The sequence below is a fragment of the Schistocerca americana genome, chromosome 8 (assembly GCF_021461395.2).
Source record: "Schistocerca americana isolate TAMUIC-IGC-003095 chromosome 8, iqSchAmer2.1, whole genome shotgun sequence".
NCBI lineage: Eukaryota > Metazoa > Arthropoda > Insecta > Orthoptera > Acrididae > Schistocerca > Schistocerca americana.
In genome coordinates this window covers 382,173,263-382,198,346 of record NC_060126.1, presented here as the reverse complement: position 1 = coordinate 382,198,346, position 25,084 = coordinate 382,173,263, and positions in this window count along the sequence as shown.

Sequence of the window (25,084 nt, the reverse complement as noted above, 5' to 3'; positions counted from 1 at the left end):
GTACCTACGTACGGAGGATGACTGCATGTATAATTAGTTTTTGGGTAAGTAACAGCTGGAAGTTTTAATTTTTGTCATTATGGTTTGAGAATGCAGATAAAATTACACATTCTGTTTGCTTTGGATTGCGCTAATGATTGCATTTTCTTTGGTCAGCATGTTGATAAGAGATGTGTGTGAGCGGCGACATATTCTAGAAGAAAATCGCTAGTGCTGTGCACATAGCATTCTTCACACCGAATGTATCTACGTACAGAGGATGACTGCATGAATAATTAGAATTTTTGGTAAGTAACAGCTGGAAGTTTTAATATTTTTCGTTATGGTTTCAGAATACAGATAAAATTACACATTCTGGTTGCTTTGGATTGCGCTAATGATTGCATTTTCTTTCGTTAGCAGGATGACAAGAGATGTGTGTGAGCGGCGACATATTCTTCAAGAAAGTCGCTAGTGCTGTGCACATAGCATTCTTCACACCGAATGTATTTACGTACAGAGGATGACTGCATGAATAATTAGTTTTTGGGTAAGTAACAGCTGGAAGTTTTAATTTTTTTCATTATGGTTTGAGAATACAGATAGAATTACACATTCTGGTTGCTTTGGATTGCGCTAATGATTGCATTTTCTTTCGTCAGCATGTTGACAAGAGATGTGTGTTAGCGGCGACATATTCTAGAAGAAAATCGCTAGTGCTGTGCACATAGCATTCTTCACACCGAATGTATCTACGTAGAGGGGTTGACAGCGTGAACAATTAGTTTTTTGGGCAGTAACAGCACTTTGCTTAAATTTTTTTCATTATACTTTAAGAATACAGATAAAATTACACATTCTGGCGACTTTGGAGTGCGCTAATGATTCCCTTTCGTTTCGTTAGCGGGTTGACAACAGATGTGTGTGAGCGGCGACATATTCTACAAGAAAATCGCTAGTGCTGTGCACATAGCATTCTTCACACCGAATGTTTCTACGTACAGATGATGACTGCATGAATAATTAGTTTTTTGGTAAGTAACAGCTGGAAGTTTTAATTTTTTTCATTATGGCTTGAGAATACAGATAAAATTACACATTCGGGTTGCTTTGGAATGCGCTAATGATTGCATTTTCTTTCGTTAGCAGGTTGACAAGAGATGTGTGGGAGCGGCGACATATTCTACAAGAAAATCGCTAGTGCTGTGCACATAGCATTCTTCACACCGAATGCATCTACGTACAGAGGATGACTGCATGAATAATAAGTTTTTTTGGTAAGTAACAGCTGGAAGTTTCAATATTTTTCATTATGGTTTGAGAATACAGATAAAATTACACATTCTGGTTGCTTTGGATTGCACTAATGATTGCATTTTCTTTCGTTAGCAGGTTGACAAGTGATGTGTGTGAGCGTTGACATATTCTGCAAGAAAATCGCTAGCGCTGTGCATATAGCATTCTTCACACCGAATGTTTCTACGTACAGAGGATGACTGCATGAATAATTAGTTTTTGGGTAAGTAACAGCTGGAAGTTTTAATTTTTTTCATCATGGTTTCCGAATACAGATAAAATGACACATTCTGGTTGCTTTGGATTGCGCTAATGATTGCATTTTTCTTTCGTTAGCTGGTTGACAGGAGATGTGTGTGAGCGGCGACATATTCTACAAGAAAATCGCTAGTGCTGCGCACATAGCACTCTTCACACTGAGTGTAACTACGTACAGAGGATGACTGCATGAATAATTAGTTTTTTGGTAAGTATCAGCTGGAAATTTGAATTTCTTTCATTATGGTTTGAGAATACAGATAACATTACACATTCTGTTTGCTTTGGATTGCGTTAATGATTGCATTTTCTTTCGTTAGCAGGTTGACAAGGGATGTGTGTGAGCGGCGACATATTCTAGAACAAAATCGCTAGTGCTGTGCACATAGCATTCTTCACACCGAATGTATCTACGTACAGAGGATGACTGCATGAATAATAAGATTTTGGGTAAGTAACAGCTGGAAGTTTTAATTTTTTTAATTATGGTTGAGAATACAGATAAAATTACACATTCTGGTTGCTTTGGATTGCGCTAATGATTGCATTTTCTTTCGTTAGCAGGTTGACAAGAGTTGTGTGTGAGCGGCGACATATTCTACAAGAAAATCGCTAGTGCTGTGCACATAGCATTCTTCACACCGAATGTATCTACGTACAGAGGATGACTGCATGAATAATAAGATTTTGGGTAAGTAACAGCTGGAAGTTTTAATTTATTAAATTATGGTTTGAGAATACAGATAAAATTACACATTCTGTTTGCTTTGGATTGCGCTAATGATTGCATTTTCTATCGTTAGCAGGTTGACAAGAGATGTGTCTGAGCGGCGACATATTCTACAAGAAAATCGCTAGTGCTGTGCACATAGCATTCTTCACACCGAATGTATCTACGTACAGAGGATGACTGCATGAATAATTAGATTTTGGGTAAGTAACAGCTGGAAGATTTCATTTTTTTCATTATGGTTTGAGAATACAGATAAAATTACACATTCTGGTTGCTTCGAATTGCGCTAATGATTGAGTTTTGTTTCGTTAGCAGGTTGACAAGAGATGTGTGTGAGCGGCAACATATACTAAAGAAAATCGCTAGTGCTGTGCACATAGCATTCTTCACACCGAATGTATCTAGGTACAGGGGATGACTGCATGAATAATTAGTTTTTTGGTAAGTAACAGCTGGAAGTTTTAATTTTTTTCATTATGGTTTGAGATTACAGATTAAATTACACATTCTGGTTGCTTTGGATTGCGCTAATGATTGCATTTTCTTCCGTTAGCAGGTTGACAAGAGATGTGTGTGAGCGGCGACATATTCTACAAGAAAATCGCTAGTGCTGTGCACATAGCATTCTTCACACCGAATGTATCTACGTACAGAGGATGTCTGCATGAATAATTAGTTTTTTTTAAGTAACAGCTGGAAGTTCTAATTTTTATCATTATGGTTTGAGAATACAGATAACATTACACATTCTGGTTGCTTTGGATTGCGCTAATGATTGCATTTTCTTTCGTTAGCAGGTTGACAAGAGATGTATGTGAGCGGCGACATATTCTACAAGAATATCGCTAGTGCTGTGCACATAGCAATCTTCACACCGAATGTATCTACGTACAGAGGATGACTGCATGAATAATTAGATTTTGGGTAAGTAACAGCTGGAAGTTTTAATTTTTTTCATTATGGTTTGAGAATACAGATAAAATTACACATTCTGGTTGCTTTGGATTGCGCTGATGATTGCATTTTCTTTCGTTAGCTGGTTGACAAGAGATGTGTGTGAGCGGCGACATATTCTAAAAGAAAATCGCTAGTGCTGTGGACATAGCATTCTTCACACCGAATGTATCTACGTACAGAGGATGACTGCATGAATAATTAGTTTTTGGGAAAGTAACAGCTGGAAGTTTTAATTTTTTTCATTATGGTTTGAGAATGCAGATAAAATTACACAGTCTGGTTGCTTTGGATTGCGCTAATGATTGCATTTTCGTTCGTTAGCAGGTTGACAAGAGATGTGTGTGAGCGGCGACATATTCTACTAGAAAATCGCTAGTGCTGTGGACATAGCATTCTTCACACCGAATGTATCTACGTACAGAGGATGACTGCATGAATAATTAGTTTTTGGGAAAGTAACAGCTGGAAGTTTTAATTTTTTTCACTATGGTTTGAGAATACAGATAAAATTACACATTCTGGTTGCTTTGGATTGCGCTAATGATTGCATTTCCTTTCGTTAGCAAGGTTGACAAGAGATTGTATGTGAGCGGCGACATATTCTACAAGAATATCACTAGTGCTGTGCACATAGCATTCTTCACACCGAATGTATCTACGTACAGAGGATGACTGCATGAATAATTAGTATTTTGGGTAAGTAACAGCTGGAAGTTTTAATTTTTTTCATTATGGTTTGAGAATACAGATAAAATTACACATTCTGGTCTCTTTGGTTTGCGCTAATGATTGCATTTTCCTTCGTTAGCAGGTTGAGAAGAGATGTGTGTGAGCAGCGACATATTCTACAAGAATTCGCTAGTGCTGTGCACATAGCAATCTTCACACCGAATGTATCTACGTACAAAGGATGACTGTATGAATAATTGGTTTTTGGGTAAGTAACAGCTGGAAGTTTTAATTTTTTTCATTATGGTTTGAGAATACAGATAAAATTACACATTCTGGTTGCTTTGGATTGCGCTAATGATTGCATTTTCTTTCGTTAGCAGGTTGACAAGAGATGTGTGTTAGCGGCGACATATTCCAGAAGAAAATCGCTAGTGCTGAGCACATAGTATTCTTCACACCGAATGTATCTACGTACAGAGGATGACTGCATGAATAAGTAGTTTTTTGGAAAGTAACAGCTGGAGGTTTTAATTTTTTTGGTTATGGTTAGAGAATACAGATAAAATTACACATTCTGGTTGCTTTGGATTGCGCTAATGATTGCATTTTCTTTCGTTAGCAGGTTGACAAGAGATGTGTGTGAGCGGCGACATATTCTACAAGAAAATCGCTAGTGCTGTGCACATAGCATTCTTCACACCGAATGTATCTACGTACAGAGGATGACTGCATGAATAATTAATTTTTTGGTAAGTAACAGCTGAAAGTTTTAATTTTTTTCATTATGGTTTGAGAATGCAGATAAAATTACACAGTCTGGTTGCTTTTGATTGCGCTAATTATTGCTTTTTCCTTCGTTAGCAGGTTGACAAGAGATGTGCGTGAGCGGCGACATATTCTACAAGAAAATCGCTAGTGCTGTGCACATAGCATTCTTGACACCGAATGTATCTACGTACAGAGGATGACTGCATGAATAATTAGTTTTTGGGTAAGTAACAGCTGGAAGTTTTAATTTTTTTCTTTATGATTTGAGAATACTGATAAGATTACACATTCTGGTTGCTTTGGATTGCGCTAATGATTGCATTTTCCTTCGTTAGCAGGTGGACAAGAGATGTGTGTGAGCGGCGACATATTCTACAAGAAAATCGCTAGTGCTGTGCACATAGCATTCTTCACACCGAATGTATCTACGTACAGAGGATGACTGCATGAATAATTAGTTTTTGGGAAAGTAACAGCTGGAAGTTTTAATTTTTTTCACTATGGTTTGAGAATACAGATAAAATTACACATTCTGGTTGCTTTGGATTGCGCTAATGATTGCATTTTCTTTCGTTAGCAGGTTGACAAGAGATGTATGTGACCGGCGACATATTCTACAAGAATATCGCTAGTGCTGTGCACATAGCATTCTTCACACCGAATGTATCTACGTACAGAGGATGACTGCATGAATAATTAGTTTTTGGGTAAGTAACAGCTGAAAGTTTTAATTTTTTTCGTTATAGTTTGAGAATACAGATAAAATTACGCATTCTGGTTGCTTTGGATTGCGCTAATGATTGCATTTTCCTTCGTTAGCAGGTTGACAAGAGATGTGTGTGAGCAGCGACATATTCTATAAGAAAATCGCTAGTGCTGTGCACATAGCAATCTTCACACCGAATGTATCTACGTACAGAGGATGACTGCATGAATAATTTGTTTTTGGGTAAGTAACAGCTGGAAGTTTTAATTTTTTTCATTATGGTTTGAGAATACAGATAAAATTACACATTCTGGTTGCTTTGGATTGCGCTAATGATTGCATTTTCTTTCGTTAGCTGGTTGACAAGAGATGTGTGTGAGCGGCGACATATTCTACAAGAAAATCGCTAGTGCTGCGCACATAGCATTTTTCACACCGAGTGTATCTACGTACAGAGGATGACTGCATGAATAATTAGATTTTTGGTAAGTAACAGCTGGAAGTTTCAATTTTTTTCATTATGGTTTTAGAATACAGATAAAATTACACATTCTGGTTGCTTAGGATTGCGCTAATGATTGCATTTTCTTTCGTTAGCAGGTTGACAAGAGATGTGTGTGAGCGGCGACATATTCCATAAGAAAATCGCTAGTGGTGTGCACATAGCATTCTTCACACCAAATGTATCTACGTACAGCGGATGACAGCATGAATATTTATTTTTTTGGTAAGTAACAGCTGGAGGTTTTAATTTTTTTCATTATGGGTTGAGAATACAGATAAAATTACACATTCTGGTTGCTTTCGATTGCGCTAATGATTGCATTTTCTTTCGTTAGCAGGTTGACAAGAGATGTGTGTGAGCGGCGACATATTCTACAAGAAAATCGCTAGTGCTGTGCACATAGCATTCTTCACACCGAATGTATCTACGTACAGAGGATGACTGCATGAATAATTAGTTTTTGGGCAAGTAACAGCTGGGAGTTTTAATTTTTTTCATTATGGTTTGAGAATACAGATATAATTACACATTCTGGTTGCTTTGGATTGCGCTAATGATTGCATTTTCTTACGTTAGCGGGTTGACAAGAGATGTGTGTAAGCGGCGATATATTCTACAAGAAAATCGCTAGTGCTGTGCACATGGCATTCTTCACACCGAATGTATCTACGTACAGAGGATGACTGCATGAATAATTAGTTTTTGGGTAAGTAACAGCTGGAAGTTTTAATTTTTTTCATTATGGTTTGAGAATACAGATAAAATTACACATTCTGTTTGCTTTGGATTGCGCTAATGATTGCATTTTCTATCGTTAATAGGTTGACAAGTGATGTGTGTGAGCGGTGACATATTCTGCAAGAAAATCGCTAGTGCTGTGCATATAGCATTCTTCACACCGAATGTATCTACGTACAGAGGATGACTGCATGAATAATTAGGTTTTGGGCAAGTAACAGCTGGAAGTTTTAATTTTTTTCATTATGGTTTGAGAATACAGATAAAATTACACATTCTGGTTGCTTTGGATTGCGCTAATGATTGCATTTTCCTACGTTAGCGGGTTGACAAGAGATGTGTGTGAGCGGCGATATATTCTACAAGAAAATCGCTAGTGCTGTGCACATGGCATTCTTCACACCGAATGTATCTACGTACAGAGGATGACTGCGTGAATAATTAGTTTTTGGGTAAGTAACAGCTGGAAGTTTTAATTTTTTTCATTATGGTTTGAGAATACAGATAAAATTACACATTCTGTTTGCTTTGGATTGCGCTAATGATTGCATTTTCTATCGTTAGCAGGTTGACAAGAGATGTATGTGAGCGGCGACATATTCTACAAGAATATCGCTAGTGCTGTGCACATAGCATTCTTCACACCGAATGTATCTACGTACAGAGGATGACTGCATGAATAATTAGTTTTTGGGTAAGTAACAGCTGGAAGTTTTAATTTTTTTCGTTATAGTTTGAGAATACAGATAAAATTACGCATTCTGGTTGCTTTGGATTGCGCTAATGATTGCATTTTCCTTCGTTAGCAGGTTGACAAGAGATGTGTGTGAGCAGCGACATATTCTATAAGAAAATCGCTAGTGCTGTGCACATAGCAATCTTCACACCGAATGTATCTACGTACAGAGGATGATAGCATGAATAATTAGTTTTTGGGTAAGTAACAGCTGGAAGTTTTAATTTTTTTCATTATGGTTTGAGAATACAGATAAAATTACACATTCTGGTTGCTTTGGATTGCGCTAATGATTGCATTTTCTTTCGTTAGCTGGTTGACAAGAGATGTGTGTGTGCGGCGACATATTCTACAAGAAAATCGCTAGTGCTGCGCACATAGCATTTTTCACACCGAGTGTATCTACGTACAGAGGATGACTACATGAATAATTAGATTTTTGGTAAGTAACAGCTGGAAGTTTCAATTTTTTTCATTATGGTTTTAGAATACAGATAAAATTACACATTCTGGTTGCTTTGGATTGCGCTAATGATTGCATTTTCTTTCGTTAGCAGGTTGACAAGAGATGTGTGTGAGCGGCGACATATTCCATAAGAAAATCGCTAGTGGTGTGCACATAGCATTCTTCACACCAAATGTATCTACGTACAGCGGATGACAGCATGAATAATTAGTTTTTTGGTAAGTAACAGCTGGAGGTTTTAATTTTTTTCATTATGGGTTGAGAATACAGATAAAATTACACATTCTGGTTGCTTTCGATTGCGCTAATGATTGCATTTTCTTTCGTTAGCAGGTTGACAAGAGATGTGTGTGAGCGGCGACATATTCTACAAGAAAATCGCTAGTGCTGTGCACATAGCATTCTCCACACCGAATGTATCTACGTACAGAGAATGACTGCATGAATAATCAGTTTTTGGGAAAGTAACAGCTGGAAGTTTTAATTTTTTTCACTATGGTTTGAGAATACAGATAAAATTACACATTCTGGTGGCTTTGGATTGCGCTAATGATTGCATTTTCTTTCGTTAGCAGGTTGACAAGAGATGTATGTGAGCGGCGACATATTCTACGAGAATATCGCTAGTGCTGTGCACATAGCATTCTTCACACCGAATGTATCTACGTGCAGAGGATGACTGCATGAATAATTAGTTTTTGGGTAAGTAACAGCTGGAAGTTTTAATTTTTTTCGTTATGGTTTGAGAATACAGATAAAATTACACATTCAGGTTGCTTTGGATTGCGCTAATGATTGCATTTTCCTTCGTTAGCAGGTTGACAAGAGATGTGTGTGAGCAGCGACATATTCTACAAGAAAATCGCTAGTGCTGTGCACATAGCAATCTTCACACCGAATGTATCTACGTACAGAGGATGACTGCATGAATAATTGGTTTTTGGGTAAGTAACAGCTGGAAGTTTCAATTTTTTTCATTATGGTTTTAGAATACAGATTAAATTACACATTCAGGTTGCTTTGGATTGCGCTAATGATTGCATTTTCTTTCGTTAGCTGGTTGACAAGAGATGTGTGTGAGCCTCGACATATTCCATAAAAAAATCGCTAGTGGTGTGCACATAGCATTCTTCACACCAAATGTATCTACGTACAGCGGATGACAGCATGAATAATTAGTTTTTTGGTAAGTAACAGCTGGAGTTTTTAATTTTTTTCATTATGGTTTGAGAATACAGATAAAATTACACATTCTGGTTGCTTTGGATTGCGCTAATGATTGCATTTTCTTTCGTTAGCAGGTTGACAAGAGATGTGTGTGAGCGGCGACATATTCTACAAGAAAATCGCTAGTGCTGTGCACATAGCATTCTTCACACCGAATGTATCTACGTACAGAGGATGACTGCATGAATAATTAGTTTTTGGGCAAGTAACAGCTGGGAGTTTTAATTTTTTTCATTATGGTTTGAGAATACAGTTATAATTACACATTCTGGTTGCTTTTGATTGCGCTAATGACTGCATTTTCTTACGTTAGCGGGTTGACAAGAGATGTGTGTGAGCGGCGATGTATTCTACAAGAAAATCGCTAGTGCTGTGCACATGGCATACTTCACACCGAATGTATCTACGTACAGAGGATGACTGCATGAATAATTAGTTTTTGGGTAAGTAACAGGTGGAAGTGTTAATTTTTTTCATTATGGTTTGAGAATACAGATAACATTACACATTCTGTTTGCTTTGGATTGCGCTAATGATTGCATTTTCTATCGTTAGCAGGTTGACAAGAGATGTGTCTGAGCGGCGACATATTCTACAAGAAAATCGCTAGTGCTGTGCACATAGCATTCTTCACACCGAATGTATCTACGTACAGAGGATGACTGCATGAATAATTAGATTTTGGGTAAGTAACAGCTGGAAGATTTCATTTTTTTCATTATGGTTTGAGAATACAGATAAAATTACACATTCTGGTTGCTTTGGATTGCGCTAATGATTGCATTTTCTTTCGTTAGCAGGTTGACAAGAGATGTGTGTGAGCGGCAACATATACTAAAAGAAAATCGCTAGTGCTGTGCACATAGCATTCTTCACACCGAATGTATCCAGGTACAGGGGATGACTGCATGAATAATTAGTTTTTCGTAAGTAACAGCTGGAAGTTTTAATTTTTTTCATTATGGTTTGAGAATACAGATTAAATTACACATTCTGGTTGCTTTGGATTGCGCTAATGATTGCATTTTCTTCCGTTAGCAGGTTGACAAGAGATGTGTGTGAGCGGCGACATATTCTAGAAGAAAATCGCTAGTGCTGTGCACATAGCATTCTTCACACCGAATGTATCTACGTACAGAGGATGACTGCATGAATAATTAGTTTTTTGGTAAGTAACACCTGGAAGTTCTAATTTTTTTCATTATGCTTTGAGAATACAGATAACATTACACATTCTGGTTGCTTCGAATTGCGCTAATGATTGCATTTTCTTTCGTTAGCAGGTTGACAAGTGATGTGTGTGAGCGGTGACATATTCTGCAAGAAAATCGCTAGTGCTGTGTATATAGCATTCTTAACACCTTATATTTCTACGTACAGAGGATGACTGCATGAATAATTAGTTTTTGGGTAAGTAACAGCTGGAAGTTTTAATTTTTTTCATTATGGTTTGAGAATACAGATAAAATTACACATTATGGTTGCTTTGGATTGCGCTAATGATTGCATTTTCTTTCGTTAGCAGGTTGACAAGAGATGTGTGTGAGCGGCGACATATTCTAGAAGAAAATCGCTAGTGCTGTGCACATAGTGTTCTTCACACCGAATGTATCTACGTACAGAGGATGACTGCATGAATAATTAGTTTTTTGGTAAGTAACAGCTGGAGGATTTAATTTTTTTCATTATGGTTTGAGAATACAGATAAAATTACACATTCTGGTTGCTTTGGATTGCGCTAATGATTGCATTTTCTTTCGTTAGCTGGTTGACAAGAGATGTGTGTGAGCGGCGACATATTCTACAAGAAAATCGCTAGTGCTGCGCACATAGCATTCTTCACACCGAGTGTATCTACGTACAGAGGATGACTGCATGAATAATTAGATTTTTGGTAAGTAACAGCTGGAAGTTTCAATTTTTTTCATTATGGTTTTAGAATACAGATAAAATTACACATTCTGGTTGCTTTGGATTGCGCTAATGATTGCATTTTCTTTCGTTAGCAGGTTGACAAGAGATGTGTGTGAGCGGCGACATATTCCATAAGAAAATCGCTAGTGGTGTGCACATAGCATTCTTCACACCAAATGTATCTACGTACAGCGGATGACAGCATGAATAATTAGTTTTTTGGTAAGTAACAGCTGGAGGTTTTAATTTTTTTCATTATGGGTTGAGAATACAGATAAAATTACACATTCTGGTTGCTTTCGATTGCGCTAATGATTGCATTTTCTTTCGTTAGCAGGTTGACAAGAGATGTGTGTGAGCGGCGACATATTCTACAAGAAAATCGCTAGTGCTGTGCACATAGCATTCTTCACACCGAATGTATCTACGTACAGAGGATGACTGCATGAATAATTAGTTTTTGGGCAAGTAACAGCTGGGAGTTTTAATTTTTTTCATTATGGTTTGTGAATACAGATATAATTACACATTCTGGTTGCTTTGGATTGCGCTAATGATTGCATTTTCTTACGTTAGCGGGTTGACAAGAGATGTGTGTGAGCGGCGATATATTCTACAAGAAAAACGCTAGTGCTGTGCACATCGCATTCTTCACACCGAATGTATCTACGTACAGAGGATGAATGCATGAATAATTAGTTTTTGGGTATGTAACAGCTGGAAGTTTTAATTTTTTTCATTATGGTTTGAGAATACAGATAAAATTACACATTCTGTTTGCTTTGGATTGCGCTAATGATTGCCTTTTCTATCGTTAGCAGGTTGACAAGTGATGTGTGTGAGCGGTGACATGTTCTGCAAGAAAATCGCTAGTGCTGTGCATATAGCATTCTTAACACCGAATGTTTCTACGTACAGAGGATGACTTCATGAATTAATTAGTTTTTGGGTAAGTAACAGCTGGAAGTTTTAATTTTTTTCATTATGGTTTGAGAATACAGATAAAATTACACATTCTGGTTGCTTTCGATTGCGCTAATGATTGCATTTTCTTTCGTTAGCAGGTTGACAAGAGATGTGTGTGTGCGGCGACATATTCTACAAGAAAATCGCTAGTGCTGTGCACATAGCATTCTTCACACCGAATGTATCTACGTACAGAGGATGACTGCATGAATAATTAGTTTTTGGGCAAGTAACAGCTGGGAGTTTTAATTTTTTTCATTATGGTTTGTGAATACAGATATAATTACACATTCTGGCTGCTTTGGATTGCGCTAATGATTGCATTTTCTTACGTTAGCGGGTTGACAAGAGATGTGTGTGAGCGGCGATATATTCTACAAGAAAATCGCTAGTGCTGTGCACATCGCATTCTTCACACCGAATGTATCTACGTACAGAGGATGACTGCATGAATAATTAGTTTTTGGGTAAGTAACAGCTGGAAGTTTTAATTTTTTTCGTTATGGTTTGAGAATACAGATAAAATTACACATTCAGGTTGCTTTGGATTGCGCTAATGATTGCATTTTCCTTCGTTAGCAGGTTGACAAGAGATGTGTGTGAGCAGCGACATATTTTACAAGAAAATCGCTAGTGCTGTGCACATAGCATTCTTCACACCGAATGTATCTACGTACAGAGGATGACTGCATGAATAATTAGTTTTTTGGTAAGTAACACCTGGAAGTTCTAATTTTTTTCAATATGCTTTGAGAATACAGATAACATTACACATTCTGGTTGCTTCGAATTGCGCTAATGATTGCATTTTCTTTCGTTAGCAGGTTGACAAGTGATGTGTGTGAGCGGTGACATATTCTGCAAGAAAATCGCTAGTGCTGTGTATATAGCATTCTTAACACCTTATGTTTCTACGTACAGAGGATGACTGCATGAATAATTAGTTTTTGGGTAAGTAACAGCTGGAAGTTTTAATTTTTTTCATTATGGTTTGAGAATACAGATAAAATTACACATTATGGTTGCTTTGGATTGCGCTAATGATTGCATTTTCTTTCGTTAGCAGGTTGACAAGAGATGTGCGTGAGCGGCGACGTATTCTAGAAGAAAATCGCTAGTGCTGTGCACATAGTGTTCTTCACACCGAATGTATCTACGTACAGAGGATGACTGCATGAATAATTAGTTTTTTGGTAAGTAACAGCTGGAGGTTTTAATTTTTTTCATTATGGTTTGAGAATACAGATGGCATTTTACATTCTGGTTGCTTTGGATTGCGCTAATGTTTGCATTTTCTTTCGTTAGCAGGTTGACAAGAGATGTGTGTGAGCGGCGACATATTCTACAAGAAAATCGCTAGTGCTGTGCACATAGCATTCTTCACACCGAATGTATCTACGTACAGAGGATGACTGCATGAATAATTAGTTTTTTGGTAAGTAACAGCTGGAAGTTTTAATTTTTTTCATTGTGGTTTGAGAATGCAGATAAAATTACACATTCTGGTTGCTTTTGATTGCGCTAATTATTGCATTTTCCTTCGTTAGCAGGTTGACAAGAGATGTGCAGGAGCGGCGACATATTCTACAAAAAAATCGCTAGTGCTGTGCACATAGCATTCTACACACCGAATGTATCTACGTACAGAGGATGACTGCATGAATAATTAGTTTTTGGGTAAGTAACAGCTGGAAGTTTTAATTTTTTTCTTCATGGTTTGAGAATAGAGATAAAATTACACATTCTGGTTGCTTTGGATTGCGCTAATGATTGCGTTTTCCTTCGTTAGCAGGTTGACAAGAGATGTGTGTGAGCGGCGACATATTCTACAAGAAAATCGCTAGTGCTGTGCACATAGCATTCTTCACACCGAATGTATCTACGTACAGAGGATGACTGCATGAATAATTAGTTTTTGGGAAAGTAACAGCTGGAAGTTTTAATTTTTTTCACTATGGTTTGAGAATACAGATAAAATTACACATTCCGGTTGCTTTGGATTGCGCTAATGATTGCATTTTCTTTCGTTAGCAGGTTGACAAGAGATGTATGTGAGCGGTGACATATTCTACAAGAATATCGCTAGTGCTGTGCACATAGCATTGTTAAGACCGAATGTATCTACGTACAGAGGATGACTGCATGAATAATTAGTTTTTGTATAAGTAACTGCTGGAAGTTTTAATTTTTTTCATTATGGTTTGAGAATACAGATAAAATTACACATTCTGGTTGCTTTGGATTGCGCTAATGATTGCATTTTCCTTCGTTAGCAGGTTGACAAGAGATGTGTGTGAGCAGCGACATATTCTACAAGAAAATCGCTAGTGCTGTGCACATAGCAATCTTCACACCGAATGTATCTACGTACAGAGGATGACTGCATGAATAATTGGTTTTTGGGTAAGTAACTGCTGGAAGTTTTAATTTTTTTCATTATGGTTTGAGAATACAGATAAAATTACACATTCTGGTTGCTTTGGATTGCGCTAATGATTGCATTTTCCTTCGTTAGCAGGTTGACAAGAGATGTGTGTGAGCAGCGACATATTCTACAAGAAAATCGCTAGTGCTGTGCACATAGCAATCTTCACACCGAATGTATCTACGTACAGAGAATGACTGCATGAATAATCAGTTTTTAGGAAAGAAACAGCTGGAAGTTTTAATTTTTTTCACTATGGTTTGAGAATACAGATAAAATTACACATTCTGGTGGCTTTGGATTGCGCTAATGATTGCATTTTCTTCGTTAGCAGGTTGACAAGAGATGTATGTGAGCGGCGACATATTCTACAAGAATATCGCTAGTGCTGTGCACATAGCATTCTTCACACCGAATGTATCTACGTACAGAGGATGACTGCATGAATAATTAGTTTTTGGGTAAGTAACAGCTGGAAGTTTTAATTTTTTTCGTTATGGTTTGAGAATACAGATAAAATTACACATTCAGGTTGCTTTGGATTGCGCTAATGATTGCATTTTCCTTCGTTAGCAGGTTGACAAGAGATGTGTGTTAGCAGCGACATATTCTACAAGAAAATCGCTAGTGCTGTGCACATAGCAATCTTCACACCGAATGTATCTACGTACAGAGGATGACTGCATGAATAATCAGTTTTTGGGTAAGTAACAGCTGGAAGTTTCAATTTTTTTCATTGTGGTTTTAGAATACAGATTAAATTACACATTCTGGTTGCTTTGGATTGCGCTAATGATTGCATTTTCTTTCGTTAGCTGGTTGACAAGAGATGTGTGTGAGCGGCGACATATTCCATAAGAAAATCGCTAGTGGTGTGCACATAGCATTCTTCACACCAAATGTATCTACGTACAGCGGATGACAGCATGAATAATTAGTTTTTTGGTAAGTAACAGCCGGAGTTTTTAATTTGTTTCATTATGGTTTGAGAATACAGATAAAATTACACATTCTGGTTGCTTTGGATTGCGCTAATGATTGCATTTTCTTTCGTTAGCAGGTTGACAAGAGATATGTGTGAGCGGCGACATATTCTACAAGAAAATCGCTAGTGCTGTGCACATAGCATTCTTCACACCGAATGTATCTACGTACAGAGGATGACTGCATGAATAATTAGTTTTTGGGCAAGTAACAGCTGGGAGTTTTAATTTTTTTCATTATGGTTTGAGAATACAGATATAATTACACATTCTGGTTGCTTTTGATTGCGCTAATGACTGCATTTTCTTACGTTAGCGGGTTGACAAGAGATGTGTGTGAGCGGCGATATATTCTACAAGAAAATCGCTAGTGCTGTGCACATGGCATACTTCACACCGAATGTATCTACGTACAGAGGATGACTGCATGAATAATTAGTTTTTGGGTAAGTAACAGCTGGAAGTTTTAATTTTTTTCATTATGGTTTAAGAATACAGATAAAATTACACATTCTGTTTGCTTTGGATTGCGCTAATGATTGCATTTTCTATCGTTAGCAGGTTGACAAGAGATGTGTCTGAGCGGCGACATATTCTACAAGAAAATCGCTAGTGCTGTGCACATAGCATTCTTCACACCGAATGTATCTACGTACAGAGGATGACTGCATGAATAATTAGATTTTGGGTAAGTAACAGCTGGAAGATTTATTTTTTTCATTATGGTTTGAGAATACAGATAAAATTACACATTCTGGTTGCTTTGGATTGCGCTAATGATTGCATTTTCTTTCGTTAGCAGGTTGACAAGAGATGTGTGTGAGTGGCAACATATACTAAAAGAAAATCGCTAGTGCTGTGCACATAGCATTCTTCACACCGAATGTATCTAGGTACAGGGGATGACTGCATGAATAATAAGTTTTTGGTAAGTAACAGCTGGAAGTTTTAATTTTTTTCATTATGGTTTGAGAATACAGATTAAATTACACATTCTGGTTGCTTTGGATTGCGCTAATGATTGCATTTTCTTCCGTTAGCAGGTTGACAAGAGATGTGTGTGAGCGGCGACATATTCTAGAAGAAAATCGTTAGTGCTGTGCACATAGCATTCTTCACACCGAATGTATCTACGTACAGAGAATGACTGCAGGAATAATTAGTTTTTTGGTAAGTAACACCTGGAAGTTCTAATTTTTTTCATTATGCTTTGAGAATACAGATAACATTACACATTCTGGTTGCTTCGAATTGCGCTAATCGTTGCATTTTCTTTCGTTAGCAGGTTGACAAGTGATGTGTGTGAGCGGTGACATATTCTGCAAGAAAATCGCTAGTGCTGTGTATATAGCATTCTTAACACCTTATGTTTCTACGTACAGAGGATGACTGCATGAATAATTAGTTTTTGGGTAAGTAACAGCTGGAAGTTTTAATTTTTTTCATTATGGTTTGAGAATACAGATAAAATTACACATTATGGTTGCTTTGGATTGCGCTAATGATTGCATTTTCTTTCGTTAGCAGGTTGACAAGAGATGTGTGTGAGCGGCGACATATTCTAGAAGAAAATCGCTAGTGCTGTGCACATAGTGTTCTTCACACCGAATGTATCTACGTACAGAGGATGACTGCATGAATAATTGGTTTTTTGGTAAGTAACAGCTGGAGGTTTTAATTTTTTTCATTATGGTTTGAGAATACAGATGGCATTTTACATTCTGGTTGCTTTGGATTGCGCTAATGTTTGCATTTTCTTTCGTTAGCAGGTTGACAAGAGATGTGTGTGAGCGGCGACATATTCTACAAGAAAGTCGCTAGTGCTGTGCACATAGCATTCTTCACACCGAATGTATCTACGTACAGAGGATGACTGCATGAATAACTAGTTTTTTGGTAAGTAACAGCTGGAAGTTTTAATTTTTTTCATTGTGGTTTGAGAATGCAGATAAAATTACACATTCTGGTTGCTTTTGATTGCGCTAATGATTGCATTTTCCTTCGTTAGCAGGTTGACAAGAGATGTGCAGGAGCGGCGACATATTCTACAAAAAAATCGCTAGTGCTGTGCACATAGCATTCTACACACCGAATGTATCGACGTACAGAGGATGACTGCATGAATAATTAGTTTTTGGGTAAGTAACAGCTGGAAGTTTTAATTTTTTTCTTTATGGTTTGAGAATAGAGATAAAATTACACATTCTGGTTGCTTTGGATTGCGCTAATGATTGCGTTTTCCTTCGTTAGCAGGTTGACAAGAGATGTGTGTGAGCGGCGACATATTCTACAAGAAAATCGCTAGTGCTGTGCACATAGCATTCTTCACACCGAATGTATCTACGTACAGAGGATGACTGCATGAATAATTAGTTTTTGGGAAAGTAACAGCTGGAAGTTTTAATTTTTTTCACTACGGTTTGAGAATACAGATAAAATTACACATTCCGGTTGCTTTGGATTGCGCTAATGATAGCATTTTCTTTCGTTAGCAGGTTGACAAGAGATGTGTGTGAGCGGCGACATATTCTACAAGAATATCGCTAGTGCTGTGCACATAGCATTGTTAAGACCGAATGTATCTACGTACAGAGGATGACTGCATGAATAATTAGTTTTTGTATAAGTAACTGCTGGAAGTTTTAATTTTTTTCATTATGGTTTGAGAATACAGATAAAATTACATATTCTGGTTGCTTTGGATTGCGCTAATGATTGCATTTTCCTTCGTTAGCAGGTTGACAAGAGATGTGTGTGAGCAGCGACATATTCTACAAGAAAATCGCTAGTGCTGTGCACATAGCAATCTTCACGCCGAATGTATCTACGTACAGAGGATGACTGCATGAATAATTGGTTTTTGGGTAAGTAACTGCTGGAAGTTTTAATTTTTTTCATTATGGTTTGAGAATACAGATAAAATTACACATTCTGGTTGCTTTGGATTGCGCTAATGATTGCATTTTCCTTCGTTAGCAGGTTAACAAGAGATGTGTGTGAGCAGCGACATATTCTACAAGAAAATAGCAAGTGCTGTGCACATAGCAATCTTCACACCGAATGCATCTACGTACAGAGGATGACTGCATGAATAATTGGTTTTTGGGTAAGTAACAGCTGGAAGTTTTAATTTTTTTAATTATGGTTTGAGAATACAGATAAAATTACACATTCTGGTTGCTTTGGATTGCGCTAATGATTGCATTTTCTTTCGTTAGCAGGTTGCCAAGAGATGTGTGTGAGCGGCGACATATTCCAGAAGAAAATCGCTAGTGCTGTGCACATAGTATTCTTCACACCGAATGTATCTACGTACAGAGGATGACTGCATGAAAAATTAGTTTTTGGGAAAGTAACAGCTGGAAGTTTTAATTTTTTTCACTATGGTTTGAGAATACAGATGAAATTACACATTCTGGTTGCTTTGGATTGCGCTAATGATTGCATTTTCTTTCGTTAGCAGGTTGACAAGAGATGTGTGTGAGCGGCGACATATTCTACAAGAAAATCGCTAGTGCTGTGCACATAGTATTTTTCACACCGAATGTATCTACGTACAGAGGATGACTGCATGAATAACTAGTTTTTTGGTAAGTAACAGCTGGAGGCTTTAATTTTTTTGATTATGGTTAGAGAATACAGATAAAATTACACATTCTGGTTGCTTTGGATTGCGCTAATGATTGCATTTTCTTTCGTTAGCAGGTTGACATAAGATGTGTGTGAGCGGCGACATATTCTACAAGAAAATCGCTAGTGCTGTGCACATAGCATTCTTCACACCAAATGTATCTACGTACAGAGGATGACTGCATGAATAATTAGTTTTTTGGTAAGTAACAGCTGGAAGTTTTAATTTTTTTCATTATGGTTTGAGAATGCAGATAAAATATACAGTCTGGTTGCTTTTGATTGCGCTAATGATTGCATTTTCTTACGTTAGCAGGTTGACAAGAGATGTGTGTGAGCGGCGACATATTCCATAAGAAAATCGCTTGTGGTGTGTACATAGCATTCTTCACACCAAATGTATCTACGTACAGCGGATGACTGCATGAATAATTATTTTTTTGGTAAGTAACAGCTGGAGGTTTTAATTTTTTGCATTATGGTTAGAGAATACAGATAAAATTACACATTATGGTTGCTTTGGATTGCGCTAATGATTGCATTTTCTTTCGTTAGCAGGTTGACAAGAGATGTGTGTGAGCGGCGATATATTCCAGAAGAAAATCGCTAGTGCTGTGCACATAGTGTTCTTCACACCGAATGTATCTACGTACAGAGGATGACTGCATGAATAATTAGTTTTTTGGTAAGTAACAGCTGGAGGTTTTAATTTTTTTCATTATGGTTTGAGAATACAGATGGCATTTTACATTCTGGTTGCTTTGGATTGCGCTAATGTTTGCATTTTCTTTCGTTAGCAGGTTGACAAGAGATGTGTGTGAGCGGCGACATATTCTATAAGAAAATCGCTAGTGCTGTGCACATAGCATTCTTCACACCGAATGTATCTACGTACAGAGGATGACTGCATGAATAATTAGTTTTTTGGTAAGTAACAGCTGGAAGTTTTATTTTTTTTCATTGTGGTTTGAGAATGCAGATAAAATTACACATTCTGGTTGCTTTTGATTGCGCTAATGATTGCATTTTCCTTCGTTAGCAGGTTGACAAGAGATGTGCAGGAGCGGTGACATATTCTACAAGAAAATCGCTAGTGCTGTGCACATAGCATTCTTCACACCGAATGTATCTACGTACAGAGGATGACTGCATGAATAATTAGTTTTTGGGTAAGTAACAGCTGGAAGTTTTAATTTTTTTCTTTATGGTTTGAGAATACAGATAAAATTACACATTCTGGTTGCTTTGGATTGCGCTAATGATTGCGTTTTCCTTCGTTAGCAGGTTGACAAGAGATGTGTGTGAGCGGCGACATATTCTACAAGAAAATCGCTAGTGCTGTGCACATTGCATTCTTCTCTCCGTATGTATCTACGTACAGAGGATGACTGCATGAATAATTAGTTTTTTGGTAAGTAACTGCTGGAAGTTTTAATTTTTTTCATTATGGTTTTAGAATACAGATAAAGTTACACATTCTGGTTGCTTTGGATTGCGCTAATGATTGCATTTTCTTTCGTTAGCAGGTTGACAAGAGATGTGTGTGAGCGGCGACATATTCCAGAAGAAAATCGCTAGTGCTGTGCACATAGTATTCTTCACACCGAATGTATCTACGTACAGAGGATGACTGCATGAATAATTAGTTTTTGGGAAAGTAACAGCTGGAAGTTTTAATTTTTTTCATTATGGTTTGAGAATACAGATAAAATTACACATTCTGGTTGCTTTGGATTGCGCTAATGATTGCATTTTCCTTCGTTAGCGGGTTGACAAGAGATGTGTGTGAGCAGCGACATATTCTACAAGAAAATCGCTAGTGCTGTGCACATAGCAATCTTCACACCGAATGTATCTACGTACAGAGGATGACTGCATGAATAATTGGTTTTTGGGTAAGTAACAGCTGGAAGTTTTAATTTTTTTCATTATGGTTTGAGAATACAGATAAAATTACACATTATGGTTGCTTTAGATTGCGCTAATGATTGCATTTTCTTTCGTTAGCAGGTTGACAAGAGATGTGTGTGAGCGGCGACATATTCTACAAGAAAATCGCTAGTGCTGTGCACATAGTATTCTTCACACCGAATGTATCTACGTACAGAGGATGACTGCATGAATAAGTAGTTTTTTGGTAAGTAACAGCTAGAGGCTTTAATTTTTTTTGATTATGGTTAGAGAATACAGATAAAATTACACATTCTGGTTGCTTTGGATTGCGCTAATCATTGCATTTTCTGTCGTTAGCAGGTTGACAAGTGATGTGTGTGAGCGGCGACACATTCTACAAGAAAATCGCTAGTGCTGTGCACATAGCATTCTTCACACCGAATGTATCTACGTACAGAGGATGACTGCATGAATAATTAGTTTTTTGGTAAGTAACAGCTGGAAGTTTTAATTTTTTTCATTATGGTTTGGGAATGCAGATAAAATTACACAGTCTGGTTGCTTTTGATTGCGCTAATGATTGCATTTTCCTTCGTTAGCAGGTTGACAAGAGATGTGCGTGAGCGGCGACATATTCTACAAGAAAATCGCTAGTGCTGTGCACATAGCATTCTTCACACCGAATGTATCTACGTACAGTGGATGACTGCATGAATAATTAGTTTTTGGGTAAGTAACAGCTGGAAGTTTTAATTTTTTTCTTTATGGTTTGAGAATACAGATAAAATTACACATTCTGGTTCCTTTGGATTGCGCTAATGATTGCATTTTCCTTCGTTAGCAGGTGGACAAGAGATGTGTGTGAGCGGCGACATATTCTACAAGAAAATCGCTAGTGCTGTGCACATAGTATTCTTCACACCGAATGTATCTACGTACAGAGGATGACTGCATGAATAAGTAGTTTTTTGGTAAGTAACAGCTAGAGGCTTTAATTTTTTTTGATTATGGTTAGAGAATACAGATAAAATTACACATTCTGGTTGCTTTGGATTGCGCTAATCATTGCATTTTCTGTCGTTAGCAGGTTGACAAGTGATGTGTGTGAGCGGCGACACATTCTACAAGAAAATCGCTAGTGCTGTGCACATAGCATTCTTCACACCGAATGTATCTACGTACAGAGGATGACTGCATGAATAATTAGTTTTTTGGTAAGTAACAGCTGGAAGTTTTAATTTTTTTCATTATGGTTTGGGAATGCAGATAAAATTACACAGTCTGGTTGCTTTTGATTGCGCTAATGATTGCATTTTCCTTCGTTAGCAGGTTGACAAGAGATGTGCGTGAGCGGCGACATATTCTACAAGAAAATCGCTAGTGCTGTGCACATAGCATTCTTCACACCGAATGTATCTACGTACAGTGGATGACTGCATGAATAATTAGTTTTTGGGTAAGTAACAGCTGGAAGTTTTAATTTTTTTCTTTATGGTTTGAGAATACAGATAAAATTACACATTCTGGTTCCTTTGGATTGCGCTAATGATTGCATTTTCCTTCGTTAGCAGGTGGACAAGAGATGTGTGTGAGCGGCGACATATTCTACAAGAAAATCGCTAGTGCTGTGCACATAGCATTCTTCACACCGAATGTATCTACGTACAGAGAATGACTGCATGAATAATTAGTTTTTGGGAAAGTAACAGCTGGAACTTTTAATTTTTTTCACTATGGTTTGTGAATTCAGATACAATTACACATTCTGGTTGCTTTGGATTGCGCTAATGATTGCATTTTCTTTCGTTAGCCGGTTGACAAGAGATGTATGTGAGCGGCGACATATTCTACAAGAATATCGCTAGTGCTGTGCACATAGCATTCTTCACACCGAATGTATCTACGTACAGAGGATGACTGCATGAATAATTAGTTTTTTGGTAAGTAACAGCTGGAAGTTTTAATTTATTTCGTTATGGTTTGAGAATACAGATAAAATTACACATTCTGGTTGCTTTGGATTGCGCTATTGATTGCATTTTCCTTCGTTAGCAGGTTGACAAGAGATGTGTGTGAGCAGCGACATATTCTACAAGAAAATCGCTAGTGCTGTGCACATAGCAACCTTCACACCGAATGTATCTACGTACAGAGGATGACTGCATGAATAATTAGTTTTTGGGTAAATAACAGCTGGAAGTTTTAATTTTTTTCATTATGGTTTGAGAATACAGATAAAATTACACATTCTGGTTGCTTTGGATTGCGCTAATGATTGCATTTTCTTTCGTTAGCTGGTTGACAAGAGATGTGTGTGAGCGGCGACATATTCTACATGAAACTCGCTAGTGCTGCGCACATAGCATTCTTCACACCGAGTGTATCTACGTACAGAGGATGACTGCATGAATAATTAGATTTTTGGTAAGTAACAGCTGGAAGTTTCAATTTTTTTCATTATGGTTTTAGAATACAGATAAAATTACACATTCTGGTTGCTTGGGATTGCGCTAATGATTGCATTTTCTTTCGTTAGCAGGTTGACAGGAGATGTGTGTGAGCGGCGACATATTCCATAAGAAAATCGCTAGTGGTGTGCACATAGCATTCTTCACACCAAATGTATCTACGTACAGCGGATGACTGCATGAATAATTATTTTTTTGGTAAGTAACAGCTGGAGGTTTTAATTTTTTTCATTATGGTTAGAGAATACAGATAAAATTACACATTCTGGTTGCTTAGGATCGCGCTAATGATTGCATTTTCTTTCGTTAGCAGGTTGACAAGAGATGTGTGTGAGCGGCGACATATTCTACAAGAAAATCGCTAGTGCTGTGCACATAGCATTCTTCACAGCGAATGTATCTACGTACAGAGGATGACTGCATGAATAATTAGTTTTTGGGCAAGTAACAGCTGGGAGTTTTAATTTTTTTCATTATGGTTTGAGAATACAGATAAAATTACACATTTTGGTTGCTTTGGATTGTTCTAACGATTGCTTTTTCCTTCGTTATATGGTTGACAAAAGATGTGTTTGAGCGGCGACATATTCTACAAGAAAATCGCTAGTGCTGTGCACATAGCATTCTTCACACCGAATGTATCTACGTACAGAGGTTGACTGCATGAATATATAGTTTTTTGGTAAGTAACAGCTGGAAGTTTTAATTTTTTTCATTATGGTGTGAGAATACAGATAAAATTACACATTCTGGTTGCTTTGGATTGCGCTAATGATTGCATTTTCTTTCGTTAGCAGGTTGACAAGAGCTGTGTGTGAGTGGCGACATATTCTAGAAGAAAATCGCTAGTGCTGTGCACATAGCATTCTTCACACTGAATGTATCTACGTACAGAGGATGACTGCATGAATAATTAGTTTTTGGGAAAGTAACAGCTGGAAGTTTTTATTTATTTTCACTATGGTTTGAGAATACAGATATAATTACACATTCTGGTTGCTTTGGATTGCGCTAATGATTGCATTTTCTTTCGTTAGCAGGTTGACAACAGATGTATGTGAGCGGCGACACATTCTACAAGAAAATCGCTAGTGCTGTGCACATAGCATTCTTCACACCGAATGTATCTACGTACAGAGGATGACTGCACGAATAATTAGTTTTTGGTAAGTAACAGATGGAAGTTTTAATTTATTTCATTATGGTTTTGGAATACAGATGAAATTACACATTCTGGTTGCTTTGGATTGCGCTAATGATTGCATTTTCTTTCGTTAGCAGGTTGTCAAGAGATGTGTGTGAGCGGCGACATATTCTACAAGAAAATCGCTAGTGCTGTGCACATAGCATTCTTCACACCGAATGTATCTACGAACAGAGGATGACATCATGAATATTTAGTTTTTCGGTAAGTAACAGCTGGAAGTTTTAATTTTTCTCATTATGTTTCAGAATACAGATAAACTAACACATTCTGGTTGCTTTGGATTGCGCTAATGATTGCATTTTCTTTCGTTAGCAGGTTGACAGGGGATGTGTGTGAGCGGCGACATATTCTACAAGAAAATCGCTAGTGCTGCGCACATAGCATTCTTCACACCGAGTGTATCTACGTACAGAGGATGACTGCATGAGTAATTAGTTTTTTGGTAAGTAACAATTGGAAGTTTGAATTTCTTTCATTATGGTTTGAGAATACAGATAAAATTACACATTCTGGTTGCTTTGGATTGCGCTAATGATTGCATTTTCTTTCGTTAGCAG